At 40.0% G+C, this 14,165-nt stretch overlaps 2 non-coding genes across 2 annotated transcripts; both read right to left on the bottom strand.

Moving 5' to 3' along the window:
• Positions 1 to 4,132: 4,132 nt before the first annotated feature.
• On the bottom strand, positions 4,133 to 4,297 carry LOC135773076 (U1 spliceosomal RNA). Its single transcript, XR_010543406.1, has one exon. It is a non-coding gene; the product is annotated as a U1 spliceosomal RNA (small nuclear RNA).
• Positions 4,298 to 5,079: 782 nt separating this feature from the next.
• On the bottom strand, positions 5,080 to 5,279 carry LOC135773049 (U2 spliceosomal RNA). Its single transcript, XR_010543384.1, has one exon. It is a non-coding gene; the product is annotated as a U2 spliceosomal RNA (small nuclear RNA).
• Between the last annotated feature and the right edge of the window lie 8,886 nt (positions 5,280 to 14,165).

Genomic DNA, 14,165 nt, shown 5'->3' with positions numbered 1-14,165 from the left:
TCCTTGCACACAACAAGCACGTCTAGTTACCATTCATATTTTGCGTGATTTAAGTTTCGTCGCATACATTTTGGAAGGCACACGATAAAAACAAAATAAGGCTTTTAATGTATGCCGACCTCATTCTCCGTTGAGGGCTTATCAATCATAATAAACGCTGTTAACTCTTCTCATTGAATGGTCTAAATCCAATGCTGGTAAAGAAATCAAATGTGCATTTAAACGCAACAAGCAAGCCGTAAAGCAATGGATGCAGGCAAACAAACGAGGAATAGCACATACACCACGATTAGATCATCGGGTCGCATACTTTGGAATTAATAAGAAATAATTATTCAGTCTAAAGAAATAAGAAGTAAAATGTCTAAGTATTTCTCCAAATGTGCACACTCATTACAATAAACGGGAGCAGACACGAATAGTTATGTATGTCTCGTTATTTTATTTAAAATTGATAAGCTGTCTAACATATGATATATTTTGATAATACGAAATGCTAAAAAAATAATATAACACCAATCGACAATATCTGTTATTGTTATTTTTACAAGTAAATTCATGTGTAGGAGAAAACAAAGCAGCTGTCAGTCCATACTATATTGAGTGGCCATCGTAGTGGTGCAACCTGAACGATGTTTTCCCTACTTCCGGTCAAAGCCGCCATTTTGTGAAATAGGCATATAGGTGACGCTGGAGCACGCGGCCATTGTCTCTGTTCAACAAAACAAGTGTATATATACACATACGCATATTTTTCCTCAATCAATCACCGAATACAAGGTGCAATTCGATGCCAACTGACCCTTCTCTCTGGTTTCATGTTTGTAAGGAAAATTAAGGGGGAAATTACGATAGCATTTCAGCCAAACATTCATTCGTGCCACGCTGCTTTTCTTTGAACGAAAAAAAACCCTCTGCTCCCCCTACACAATTTCTTCTCCTGTTATTTTATGCTTAAAACAAGCAAATAAATCTGACTACAGGGTTAGAAAAAATTCGTGAACTTTTCCCATAAACACTTAATTCAAGAAAAATTGTCCCACCCCACTGGCCATTTTTTATCCACAATACACATTCGATGTCTGCAGGCACCATTGTCTTTGTTCAACGCAAACAATTCTGTTGCGTTTTTCTTTGAACGAAGTGCTCCGCCTAGATAATTTGACCCATATTCACATGGGTTTGTTTCTCGTTTTTTTTCTTTGAGAACAATCTATATAGCGCCTTCCACAATCGTTTTGGTGTTAGCTTTACGTAAAATAGAAACACAGAAAAGTACTGAGCGATGGAGAGACCACGAACGCGGAACGTATTATGGACCACGGATTGGCAAACAAACTGGCAACCACGCACTAAAGAAGCAAACTCTGATTTTAAACTCACCTTATTTGTCCCCGGAAAGCGCCAGAGTCGATGCACGGAGTGGACGGAACAAGCCTCGCTTCCATAGCCGAAGGTCAAAAATCCATTTAAACGTGTAGTCCCCGGTGTCCACTCGATCTTACCCAAAAAGCCGAGAAGCGATACCGCAATGGCATCCGGAGAAGGTGCTGGCTGTCGGGATGGAGGTTAGCGGGTCAGAGGTCCGGCACTGAAGGTCTGCGTTCATTATTCACCGTGTGCATTTCACTCTATATCCACTTTCTAATGTATAGCACTTGATAAGGATTAACAGTTTAAAAACAGAAATGCAAGACATCAGAAAATACATTTATTTTTTACTTTCATAACATGAGAGGTGTCATACAATAACAAATATGAGCTTTAAAATCACATTCCTAAGTTAAAAATATACATAAAAATAGATATATGGATCATTACACAAATCACTACTCAAAGGAAATATGTTAAATAACTGCTTCAATATTAATTAACAATAACATTTGGCCAAGGCAGTCCTTGTAAATAGACATATAAATAGACAAATAAAATCATGACATATATGCCATAGAGCCTGAGATAGAGAAAAATAATAAGGAATTCTGCTTTTACTACCATCTCAGAAATATTGCCAGAATTAGAGGTTTTGTCTCAAGACAGGACTTAGAGAAACTTGTTCATGCTTTCATCACCAGCAGGGCCGATTATTGCAATGGTCAATGGATTTAAAAAGTACTGTTTCTTGTTTAAAAACCACTTCATGGCTACAATACATGACAGATATGCTAATCGAATATGAAACCGATTACTCGGATCAATAGGATCAGGTCATTTAGAAAAAACAAGGGTTCACTCAAAACAAGGTGCATCAGCATTCAGTTATTATCAGCTTTCAGAAGAGATCAGATGTGCTTCAACAGTAGACACTTTTAAATCTAGATTAAAAACACATCAGTTTAACTTTGCATTTACTGAATGATTTAAAACAGTACGAATAAAACAGTACAAAAGAATAAAACAGTATGAACCTTACCTGTTATAAAGGGAATGAAGCTTACGGTATGGTGCTTACCTGCAGAAATAAATAAAGTACAATAAGAACACACAGAACTTCAATTTTCAAAATTATTTTAACATTAAATGATGATTATTTTACTGGTTTACCTGTTTGTGATTACCACAGAATCCCGTCACCTGGCTGCGGTCTTCATTTGGTGAACGGTTCTTCACTCATAATTGACCTATACAAGAAATAGAGAAGAATAATAAGCAATTCTGCTTTTACATGTAGATGTGTGCACCAAGAACACAGACACACCGGCTCCAAAAAGTTTAAACAGTACACATTTCTGTTATTTTAATGTGGCAAATGTGTCAGCTTTAAAAGAAGCATACATTACCTTTTAAAGAGGAAATACCTTTTGCATGAAATACCTTTACTCCCAGCATAAGCAAGCAATTTTCAAAATGCTTTTAAAAGTAAATAGTGATTATTTTACTTGTTTACCTGTTTGTGATTACCATGGAATCCTGTCACCATCATTTTTAAGCTTGTAAAGCAAATAATGAAATATTGACTTAGTAGGAAAAAATATTTTGGAAGTATCGTGATAAATGATGAAGAAAATATTTTGCAAAGTGATGGTTAGCACACGGTTGATGGTACCTATTAAATTCCATCATATTTTTTTATTCCTACTATGGAAGTCAATGGTGACTATCTGCTGTGGGTTTACCATCATTCCTCAAAATACCTTCTTTTGTGTTACTCAGAAAAAAACTAATCCTCGTGTTGTTGTAAGCCTGTATGCATGAGTAAATGATGACAGAATTATCATCATAAATTGAAATATCCCTTTAAACTGTATTTCCCCCCCTTAAACCTAAACTTATTTTCTTACATCAAGTCACTTAGGTAATCAAGAAAATACTTTACCCGTTGTCTTTGTGAGTTAAACAAATACAGCTACGCTTCCAGGTCTGTCGACGTTGCTGTGGTTTTTCGACAGCTGTAGTATGAAGGGTAGCGAATGAATGAATACATTGCAAAAAATCATTTCTTACTTGTTATTTCGAACTGTTTTAACTATACAAATATCTAGAAAGTCTTAAAATAAGATGCATTTTTTGATGAGCAAAATGCCCTAAGAAAATAAACCTAGCCTTTAGGGAGAAAAAACTCAGAATTTGGGCTTAAAACAAGCAAATAAATCTGCCAAAGGGGTAAGAAACAAATCTAGATATAAACACTTAATTCAAGAAAAATTGTCGTAGCCCATTGGCAGATTTGTTGGCTTGTTTAATGTACATGCATGTACAATATTTCAATTTGTCTTGTATTTATTAGCATTTTGTATTGCCCAACGCTGTCTAGGTTGTTTAACTGTTGTCATTTTCTTATAAAAGCCTTTATAATTTATTAGTTTGGATGATTGCCATTCCCGAGAACCTCTTATATTGGAAGTAAAAGAATCATCTAAGCATTATTTTGTGCTCTTAGACATGTAGCCGTTTGATTGTGGTTCTATTTAATGGCTAGTCTATTCGTTTGGAATGGTCAAACGGCTATTAGATTTTCACTGACAGCCCAAATACAGCCTTGTTTTAGCCTAGACACTTATTCGCTGTCTATTAAAAGTTATGTAGTCGTTGAATAGCCGCTTTTTTGATGACTAATGTATTCTTGGGCCGTGGTTAGACGTCTCTTGGATTTTACGTAAAACGACAAGCGAATCTATTTTTACACAAAGGTCAGGGGAGAGCGCGAACGCAGTCCCCCACTATCAGAAATTTTGCAGTCGAGATTCCCACATTTGGGGAATTCGCAAAGGGTCAGCCCAACCGGAGTGCAATGGCTGAGCCTCGCCCTGGGTGAACCACCTTCATGATCATGGTGTCTCCCCTGCCAGGTAAGTATGAGCGACACCCTTTGAGGCCAGACGGCCGCATCTTCCTGTGACCGATCACATCGACGGCGCCCCCGGAGGCCGTCCGACTAACATTTCATTTACTGTGTGTGACCAGGTGGAAAGCGCACGAAGCCACGTCTGAGACCAAACATTCTTCGAGATCTACCCTGTTTTTATTCCGTTTCCAGCCCGGTTGAACCGTGTAGAGTGAAATATGTGAAACAATTTAAATCAAATGGATTTAAATTGCGCATTCAAATATATGGTTTCGTTATTACAAAGTAACTTTACGTGGAATAGAAACAAAGAAATGTACAGAGCAATCAAGAAACAACGAAAGCATAGCAATTTTAGAACGTGGATAAATAAAAACACAGGGCTCAATGACTTACCCGTTGTCGTTGTGAATTAAACAAGTACAGCTATGCTTCCAGGTCTGTCGACGTTGCTGTGGTTTTTCGACAGCTGTAGTATGAAGGGTAGTGAAAAAAGTTTTCAGGTGTTTTTAACATTCCAATCGGTCTCGTTCGCTTTTGTTGCGCCTTCAGCTGTGTCGAGGATGTTTAATTCGTCCTCGTATCACCTCCGCAAACTTGTAAAGAAATTAATTAAATACATTACAAAAACATTTCTTTATCAGCGTGTTCATTTCCACGCAAGCTTTTCGTTAAACCAATAAAGCCAACGAAATCACAGCAATTTTAAAACACACGGATTAGAAAAAACACCGTCATTCACGCACAAAAGAAGCAAATTCTTTTTTTATACTTGACTTATTTATCCCCGAGATGGGGAGCGCACCATTCATGGAAACACTGCAATACCATGTTGATGCATGGAGTGGAAGGAGCAAGCTCCGCTTCCATTTCCGAAGGTCAAAAATCCATTTAACATATAGTCCCCGGATAGGAGACGTATCAGACATTAAACTGATAAGAACAGATTTTTTTTTTTTTTTTTTTTTTTTTTTTTATTATACTCAAAATCATTGCAAAGTAAACAGAACAATCATCAATTTCAAACACAGAACAATCCAAACCTACAGAAACAAACAAAACTAGCAGTCCATAAAAAACATTCATCCCTACAAAAACTGTCAATCATGGCATAATACAAAAAATAAACAAAAAAATAACAACCCTTTAAACAAAGAAAATTACCCTACCCCCACCCTCCCAAACTTCTTTTCCATTAACCTCCTAAGGGACTGCTTTTCCCCCTCTTCCTTTAATTGATCCAGGCAGGGCCACAAGCTCCTACGCACCTTTGCCAGAAAACAAAAGAACTTGGCATCAGCCTCTTGCTGCACCTGCTGCTTTCTCACGCAAGCTGTTCTGCAGTTCCACACAACCTTTTTACCTTCAGACAAAATAAGCCACACCACTCTTCTCCGGTCAGGATTAAGGAGACCCAGCCCCTCCCCGTACAGAATTAAACTACAGGAGAGTGGAGGGCCCCCCCACTCCCTCCACCAAAGTGCAACCTTCTTCCAAAAAGAAGCAACCTCCGGGCAAGTCCAAAAGGCATGCGCCAGTGTCTCCTCCCTACCACATCCTACCGGGCACAAAGGTGACTGCCCTTGGCCATGCCTGTACAGCCTCTCCCGAACCGGTAAGCGGTCCAAAGCCCCCAGCCAGTGGAGATCTTTACTGGCCCCATCCAAATAAGGGGGCTGCAGAGCGGCCCAGGCCACAGTGTACGGGATGAGCGCCATCTGAACCCCACTCACTAACTCATCCCTCAAACCTGAGTAGAGCTGACGGTGGTCTAAAATGGCGTTCTGAGCCAGGCACTCAGGGTGCAACTTTAAGAATCTAGCAGCCCACTCATATTGTCTAGGCCTATCAAAAGACCACGGCGCCAGTGTGTTCAAAGGGACCACCGAGCGCAGCGAAAACCCTAGCCAGAACCGTGCAAGAAAGTATGCTTTGTGGCCCGGACCGCACACCATTAAGCGGGCAAGGAAGCTCAGAAACAGAGCAGCCACGTGTAGTGGCAAGCATGGCACACCCCTTCCCCCCCTCCTAAACTCCCTATACATTTGCCGTCTCGCCACAAGTTCGCATCCATTTTTCCACAGAAAGGAGAAAATTAACCTCTCCAAGCGGATCCCGTAGTTATTGGGAAGCGGAAAGACATATGCCACGTAATTGATGGTAGGTAGCAGGTCAGCCTTAACCGCCACAGTCCGCCCAAACAAAGACAGGTCTCGGGTGCACCACAGCCTCATCTTTGCACGTAACTTCCCAATTAGAATGTCCCAGTTCTTTTTGGCACAATCTTTCCTGTAAAAGTGCACTCCTAAAATCTTTAGCCCGTCTTTGCAAACACTGTAGTTACCAGGTGCCTTTTCTCGCCCGGCCCACTTGCCAACAAACATGACTGATGACTTTGTCATGTTGACTCGTGCCCCTGTGGCTAAACAAAAGTGCGCTAAAATCTCCTCAGAGGCAACAAAGCCTCTCTCTGATGACAGAAATAACGTCATGTCATCAGCATACACAGACATTTTAAGCACCTGACCCCCGGCACCCGGGAGATGCAGGCCCCCAATCTCACCACATGCCCTGAGACTAGCCGCTAGAGGCTCTAGAAAAAAGACGTAAAGGAGAGGAGACAGGGGACAACCCTGTCTCACTCCCCTCTGCTGCTCCACTGGCTCCGACAAGTACCCATTGATTTTAATTTGGCTAAAGGCACCCGCATAAAGTAACTTCACCCAAGCTCTAATTCCCTCCCCGAAACCTACTCTCTCCAAGATATTAAACAAGAAAGGAAGGCTCACCCTATCGAACGCCTTCTCCTGGTCAAGACTCAGAATCGCCAATGGGAGTTGTCTCTGTTCGGCCCACGTTATGGCATCCCTGACCAGTGTAAGATTGAAAATACTGGATCTCCCAGGGACTCCAGCAGTCTGGTCGGGATGAACTACCTTATCCACAACAGATTTCATGCGAGACACAATCACCTTAGCTAACACCTTATATTCTGTTGCTAACAAAGTAATCGGCCTCCAGTTGGCTAAATCTGTCTTGTCTCCCTTTTTATATAATAGGGAGACATGCCCTGTTCTCAATGACTGAGGTAAAAAACCCTTAGCATAGCTTTCCTTGAAAACCGCCAAAAGGTCTTCCCCAATGAGCGACCAGAATGATTGATAAAAATCAACCGGCAACCCATCGCAGCCTGGGGCCTTCCCTTTCTTAAGGGTCCACAATGCTGCTTCTAGCTCCTGTGCTGTAATCTCACCTTCAAGTGCTAGCGCTTCCTGTTTGGTAAGAGAAGCCTCCAAACAGCCCAAAAATTTCTCAGCTGCAGCACCTAAAACACCCTGCGGGGAAAATAACTGCTTATAAAAGCAGGCAGCTGTCTTTAGTAAATCTGCTGACTGAGAGACAACCCCAACACTCCCCTTTAACTCCCCTATAAAATGCGTACTTTGTCTTTTCCTCACAGAGGCAAAGAAATACTTAGAGGGTCTCTCATCCAGCACCTGCTTTTTGTATCCTGCTTCTAACAGGAACGTCTCAGCCTCTTTGTTAAAAAACCCACTAATCTCTTCTTTAAGGGCTTGGTATTCAACTTCCCACCCAACCGTGCCATGTATCCCCTGAGCCCAACATTTTTGCAACTCACACGTCCAGTTTTGGATGAGCCTGCGCTTCCCCTTAGCTTTAGCCTCCCCCCACCATCGACACAGGTTGGCTAATCTTGATTTCACACCCTCCCACCAAGCAGACTGAGACTCAAAAAGACCCCGTATGTTCCTCCAAGCAATGTATAAGTGCTCAAAAATTTGACAGAAAGAAGGATCCTGAAGGAAAGATGTATTAAACCTCCAGGGCCCTCTCCCTCTTTGTGTACACAGAATTTCTACTTTAATTCCCACTAAACAGTGATCTGATATCCAACATGGCCAACTAAAAAATTCTTTGAGTTTTACACTTTGCTGGACAAATAAGTAGTCAATACGAGAAGCATATCCTCTACTATTCATCCATGTAAAACCCTCAGACCCATCCCCCATTACCCGAAAAGAATCCCGAAAACCAAAAGTTTTCACAAGCTGGCCCACTTCCCCTGTTGCTTCAGTATCCAATGAGGTGTTTAAATCCCCTCCCCAAAAAATTACCCGATTTGTAAAGAAAAAAGGCCTTAGATTATTAAAAAACCCCACCCTTTCAAAACGTTTACTGGGAGCATACACATTAATAAGTCTCAGCTTTGCCCCTCTCCAAATTACATCCAAACGTAAAATTCTACCTGGGATTACCTTAACACAATTTTCAATTATAAAATCCCAAGAATTAAACAAAATCCCCACCCCATCAGCCTTCACATTTCCTACACACCAAAAAGAAGGCCCCTTGTCCCACTCCTTCGAAAACAAAACCTCGTCTTCTTCAGACTGTAAATGACATTCTTGTAAAAACAAAACATCAAAAGACATGAAATTAAGTGAGCTGAAAAAGGCCCCCCTCCTCTGCTTCATCTTTAGACCCCTCACATTAAGGGAAGCAACTAAAAGTTCACTCATCTCAATTTAAAGTCCCCCTGCCCACCCCACGCCCAACAGAACCCCCCCTACCCTTTTTATTTGACACTTCAGTCCATCCTGGAGATTGTCCTTCATCTGGATTGTCTGCAACATTTGAAGAAGGAGCACTTTGTGCTGAAGAAACATAATTTTCACTCCTACTAAATTTGCGCTCTGACCCTTCGTTTTTCCCATCTGTATTGACCGCAGCACGTCGACGAGGTCGACACTCAGAATGATCAGAATCCTGGTCCTGTTCTGCCATCATTATGTCCAACGCATCCAGTTGTGACCAGGTATACTTTGACAGGTCCAAAGCTAGCGAGGCATCCTGGGGGGCCTGTGACTGTGGTTCAGACGTGACTTGAGAGACCACTTCGTCGATATCTATCTCAGACCAAGGCCGCTCCTCCACCACAGACTCCGATCCCACTTGTACCATATCTGACAACACTGCCACCTGGAGGCAGGGGACCGCAGCTGCCTCTGCTGGAATTCCGCTGCTGATTGTACTAATTGGCTCTTCATTAGTAACACTCACTCTGACCACCTGCGCCTCATCAGCTGCCCCCACCGTGTCCATAGAATGCGCTGTAATGTTTGATGGCCCTGGTGCATCTGAAGGCCTCACATGTAAGGCCGGCTGTAATTCAATCCCCTCCTGAAACAGACTTGCATAGCTTTTCTTCCTAGCTGGACACGTGCGAAACAGGTGCTCCTCACTACCACATAAACTGCAGTGCTTTGGCGCTGAGCACGTATCCGCTCGATGGTCTAATCCCCCACAAAATCTGCATCTCTCTCCTTTACAATCCGCCTTCACGTGGCCTCTACTGCCACACTTTCTGCAGTACATAGGTTGTCCAGGATAGTGTAGAAAGCCCTTATTAGAGCCGATCGAAAAGCTGCCCGGGGGGTGATTTAAGCCACCTGGGGCGAATGGATCAGGTTTCAATTTCACCAAAAATCTTCGCTTTCCCGTCCAGATCCCAAAACGGTCTTTTAAGCGCTCTCCACCTCTCACAACTTCACAATGACGTGCCAAAAAAGCTAAAACATCTCCATCTTCAACAAACGGGTTATACAGGTGAATGGTTAGAGGTATATAGTCCTGAACAAAAGCTGGGCGAATTAACAGTCCATTCAGTAACACGTTATCCGTCGTCTTGTTCCAACTTTCAAAAAATGCCACACAGTCTTTTAACGAGCAGAAAGTTAAATCCAAAAAACCAGCAGTCGTAAACTCTTGCAGACAAAAAATAGCTGAAACAGGTACCTTAAAAAGTCCTCGCAAAATCTGCATTACAAAGAAGTCCCGTCCAAAGCGTTGTTTCACCATCAAATCAGCATCTGTCTTCATTTCCACACGAACTGTATTCTTCAACCGCACCATAAAGGCCGGCAAGGGCGCATCGTTTCCGGACGTAGCCATTAGAACCACACGTGATCTTAGCCAAAAGGCCGAGAAGCGATACCGGAATAGACGCAGCCAAAGGGGGAGCCGGCGAAGGCGCTGGCTTTTGGGGTGGAGGCTAGCGGGCATTTAACTCTATACGTTCTCATTGTATAACCCAGAGGTAGAACGTTGAGCTAGCAAATCAGAAGTTCATGTTTTAATGCAGGATCTGATCCACGCTCATGAGAGAGAGAGAGATAGAGAGAATTTAGAATTTTCAAAAAACCTTTATTACAAATTAAAACATTTTCATAACCTCAAATCAGAAAAAACAAAGAAAAAAATATATATAGTAACGGAAATAACAAAAAAATAAGCCAACATAGGAGCAAAGAACAAATCATCTTCAATAACCAGACACAGAGCTCCTCCATAATACCAAATCAATTCAAAAGAAAGAAGATCATTCATTGCTTTAAAGTATCTAAAACCAATAAGGATTCTAGATTTAACTTATTTTAAAAACTGCTAATGTATCATGGCTTCCGGGTCTGTCAACGTTGCTGTGGTTTTTCGACAGCTGTAATATGAAGGGTAGAGTGAAAAAAAATATTTAAGTGTTTTGAACATCCCAATTTGTTCGTTTACTTAGTATTTTCTTAATGTTTTCGAGTTAAAAAATAATTCTTAAATCGAGATACATTTACTTAATAAGCAAAGTGGCTTAGAATTTAAGTCTTGTTTACTGAAATAAATTCTAAAATGTAATAGGTTAAGGCTTAAAACAAGTAAAAATATCTGCCAGTGGGGTAAGAAAAATAAACCTAAATTGAGTTTATTATTGAATTAAGTTGAAACTAGAATTAAGTTTATTTTTCTTACCCCGCTGGCAGATATTTTTTATTTGTTTTAAATATAAACCTGTTGATTTTTATAATTTATTTCAATTATTACAAAGTATGCGATCTGATTTTTTTAATCGCGGTGTTTCTTTTATTCCTCGTTTCTTTTCCGTGCATTTGCTTTATTTATTTATTTTTGCTTGTTGCATTTAAATGCACATTTGATTTGTTGCCACATTATTATGTGTTAATGTATTTTTTAACATGTTTATCAACAAAAAGTGCGTTATTATAATTAATTATATAGCTGTGAAATATATACAAGAATTCCCAGCAAAAACAAAACGTTTTTATAACAATTTTCTATTACAATACATAATATCTTAAGCCACTTTGCTTACCAAGTAAATGTATCTCCATTTAAGCATTGTCAGATATTCACTAGAAAACAAGACAAAAACAGTAAGTAAGATATTAATTTACTTTTTTCTTTCAAACATAAATTTACAGACGGCTGGAAATTTTTAATAAAATAACTAGACATACCTATTCGGGTCTGCTCCCGTTTGCTGTGATGACGGGGGACTTAGTCCAAAGCACATTTTGAGGAATACTTACACATTTTACTTCTTATTTCTTTGAAATTAATTATGCATACACTATGGATTAAAAATGTCCCGACTGCGAACCTGATAAAACCCAGGTAAAAAGCAAATACAAATAAACCATTTTGATTTAGCAAAAGTTTACAAATAAATGCACTCCTTGCACACAACAAGCACGTCTAGTTACCATTCATATTTTGCGTGATTTAAGTTTCGTCGCATACATTTTGGAAGGCACACGATAAAAACAAAATAAGGCTTTTAATGTATGCCGACCTCATTCTCCGTTGAGGGCTTATCAATCATAATAAACGCTGTTAACTCTTCTCATTGAATGGTCTAAATCCAATGCTGGTAAAGAAATCAAATGTGCATTTAAACGCAACAAGCAAGCCGTAAAGCAATGGATGCAGGCAAACAAACGAGGAATAGCACATACACCACGATTAGATCATCGGGTCGCATACTTTGGAATTAATAAGAAATAATTATTCAGTCTAAAGAAATAAGAAGTAAAATGTCTAAGTATTTCTCCAAATGTGCACACTCATTACAATAAACGGGAGCAGACACGAATAGTTATGTATGTCTCGTTATTTTATTTAAAATTGATAAGCTGTCTAACATATGATATATTTTGATAATACGAAATGCTAAAAAAATAATATAACACCAATCGACAATATCTGTTATTGTTATTTTTACAAGTAAATTCATGTGTAGGAGAAAACAAAGCAGCTGTCAGTCCATACTATATTGAGTGGCCATCGTAGTGGTGCAACCTGAACGATGTTTTCCCTACTTCCGGTCAAAGCCGCCATTTTGTGAAATAGGCATATAGGTGACGCTGGAGCACGCGGCCATTGTCTCTGTTCAACAAAACAAGTATATATATACACATACGCATATTTTTCCTCAATCAATCACCGAATACAAGGTGCAATTCGATGCCAACTGACCCTTCTCTCTGGTTTCATGTTTGTAAGGAAAATTAAGGGGGAAATTACGATAGCATTTCAGCCAAACATTCATTCGTGCCACGCTGCTTTTCTTTGAACGAAAAAAAACCCTCTGCTCCCCCTACACAATTTCTTCTCCTGTTATTTTATGCTTAAAACAAGCAAATAAATCTGACTACAGGGTAAGAAAAAATTCGTGAACTTTTCCCATAAACACTTAATTCAAGAAAAATTGTCCCACCCCACTGGCCATTTTTTATCCACAATACACATTCGATGTCTGCAGGCACCATTGTCTTTGTTCAACGCAAACAATTCTGTTGCGTTTTTCTTTGAACGAAGTGCTCCGCCTAGATAATTTGACCCATATTCACATGGGTTTGTTTCTCGTTTTTTTTCTTTGAGAACAATCTATATAGCGCCTTCCACAATCGTTTTGGTGTTAGCTTTACGTAAAATAGAAACACAGAAAAGTACTGAGCGATGGAGAGACCACGAACGCGGAACGTATTATGGACCACGGACTGGCAAACAAACTGGCAACCACGCACTAAAGAAGCAAACTCTGATTTTAAACTCACCTTATTTGTCCCCGGAAAGCGCCAGAGTCGATGCACGGAGTGGACGGAACAAGCCTCGCTTCCATAGCCGAAGGTCAAAAATCCATTTAAACGTGTAGTCCCCGGTGTCCACTCGATCTTACCCAAAAAGCCGAGAAGCGATACCGCAATGGCATCCGGAGAAGGCGCTGGCTGTCGGGATGGAGGTTAGCGGGTCAGAGGTCCGGCACTGAAGGTCTGCGTTCATTATTCACCGTGTGCATTTCACTCTATATCCACTTTCTAATGTATAGCACTTGATAAGGATTAACAGTTTAAAAACAGAAATGCAAGACATCAGAAAATACATTTATTTTTTACTTTCATAACATGAGAGGTGTCATACAATAACAAATATGAGCTTTAAAATCACATTCCTAAGTTAAAAATATACATAAAAATAGATATATGGATCATTACACAAATCACTACTCAAAGGACCTATGTTAAATAACTGCTTCAATATTAATTAACAATAACATTTGGCCAAGGCAGTCCTTGTAAATAGACATATAAATAGACAAATAAAATCATGACATATATGCCGTAGAGCCTGAGATAGAGAAAAATAATAAGGAATTCTGCTTTTACTACCATCTCAGAAATATTGCCAGAATTAGAGGTTTTGTCTCAAGACAGGACTTAGAGAAACTTGTTCATGCTTTCATCACCAGCAGGGCCGATTATTGCAATGGTCAATGGATTTAAAAAGTACTGTTTCTTGTTTAAAAACCACTTCATGGCTACAATACATGACAGATATGCTAATCGAATATGAAACCGATTACTCGGATCAATAGGATCAGGTCATTTAGAAAAAAACAAGGGTTCACTCAAAACAAGGTGCCTCAGCATTCAGTTATTATCAGCTTTCAGAAGAGATCAGATGTGCTTCAACAGTAGACACTTTTAAATCTAGATTAAAAACACATCAGTTT

This window comes from Paramisgurnus dabryanus, chromosome 9, assembly GCF_030506205.2.
Source record: "Paramisgurnus dabryanus chromosome 9, PD_genome_1.1, whole genome shotgun sequence".
Taxonomy (NCBI): Eukaryota; Metazoa; Chordata; class Actinopteri; order Cypriniformes; family Cobitidae; genus Paramisgurnus; species Paramisgurnus dabryanus.
Note: the sequence above shows the minus strand (reverse complement) of the source record. Positions and strands in the feature narration are given on the sequence as shown.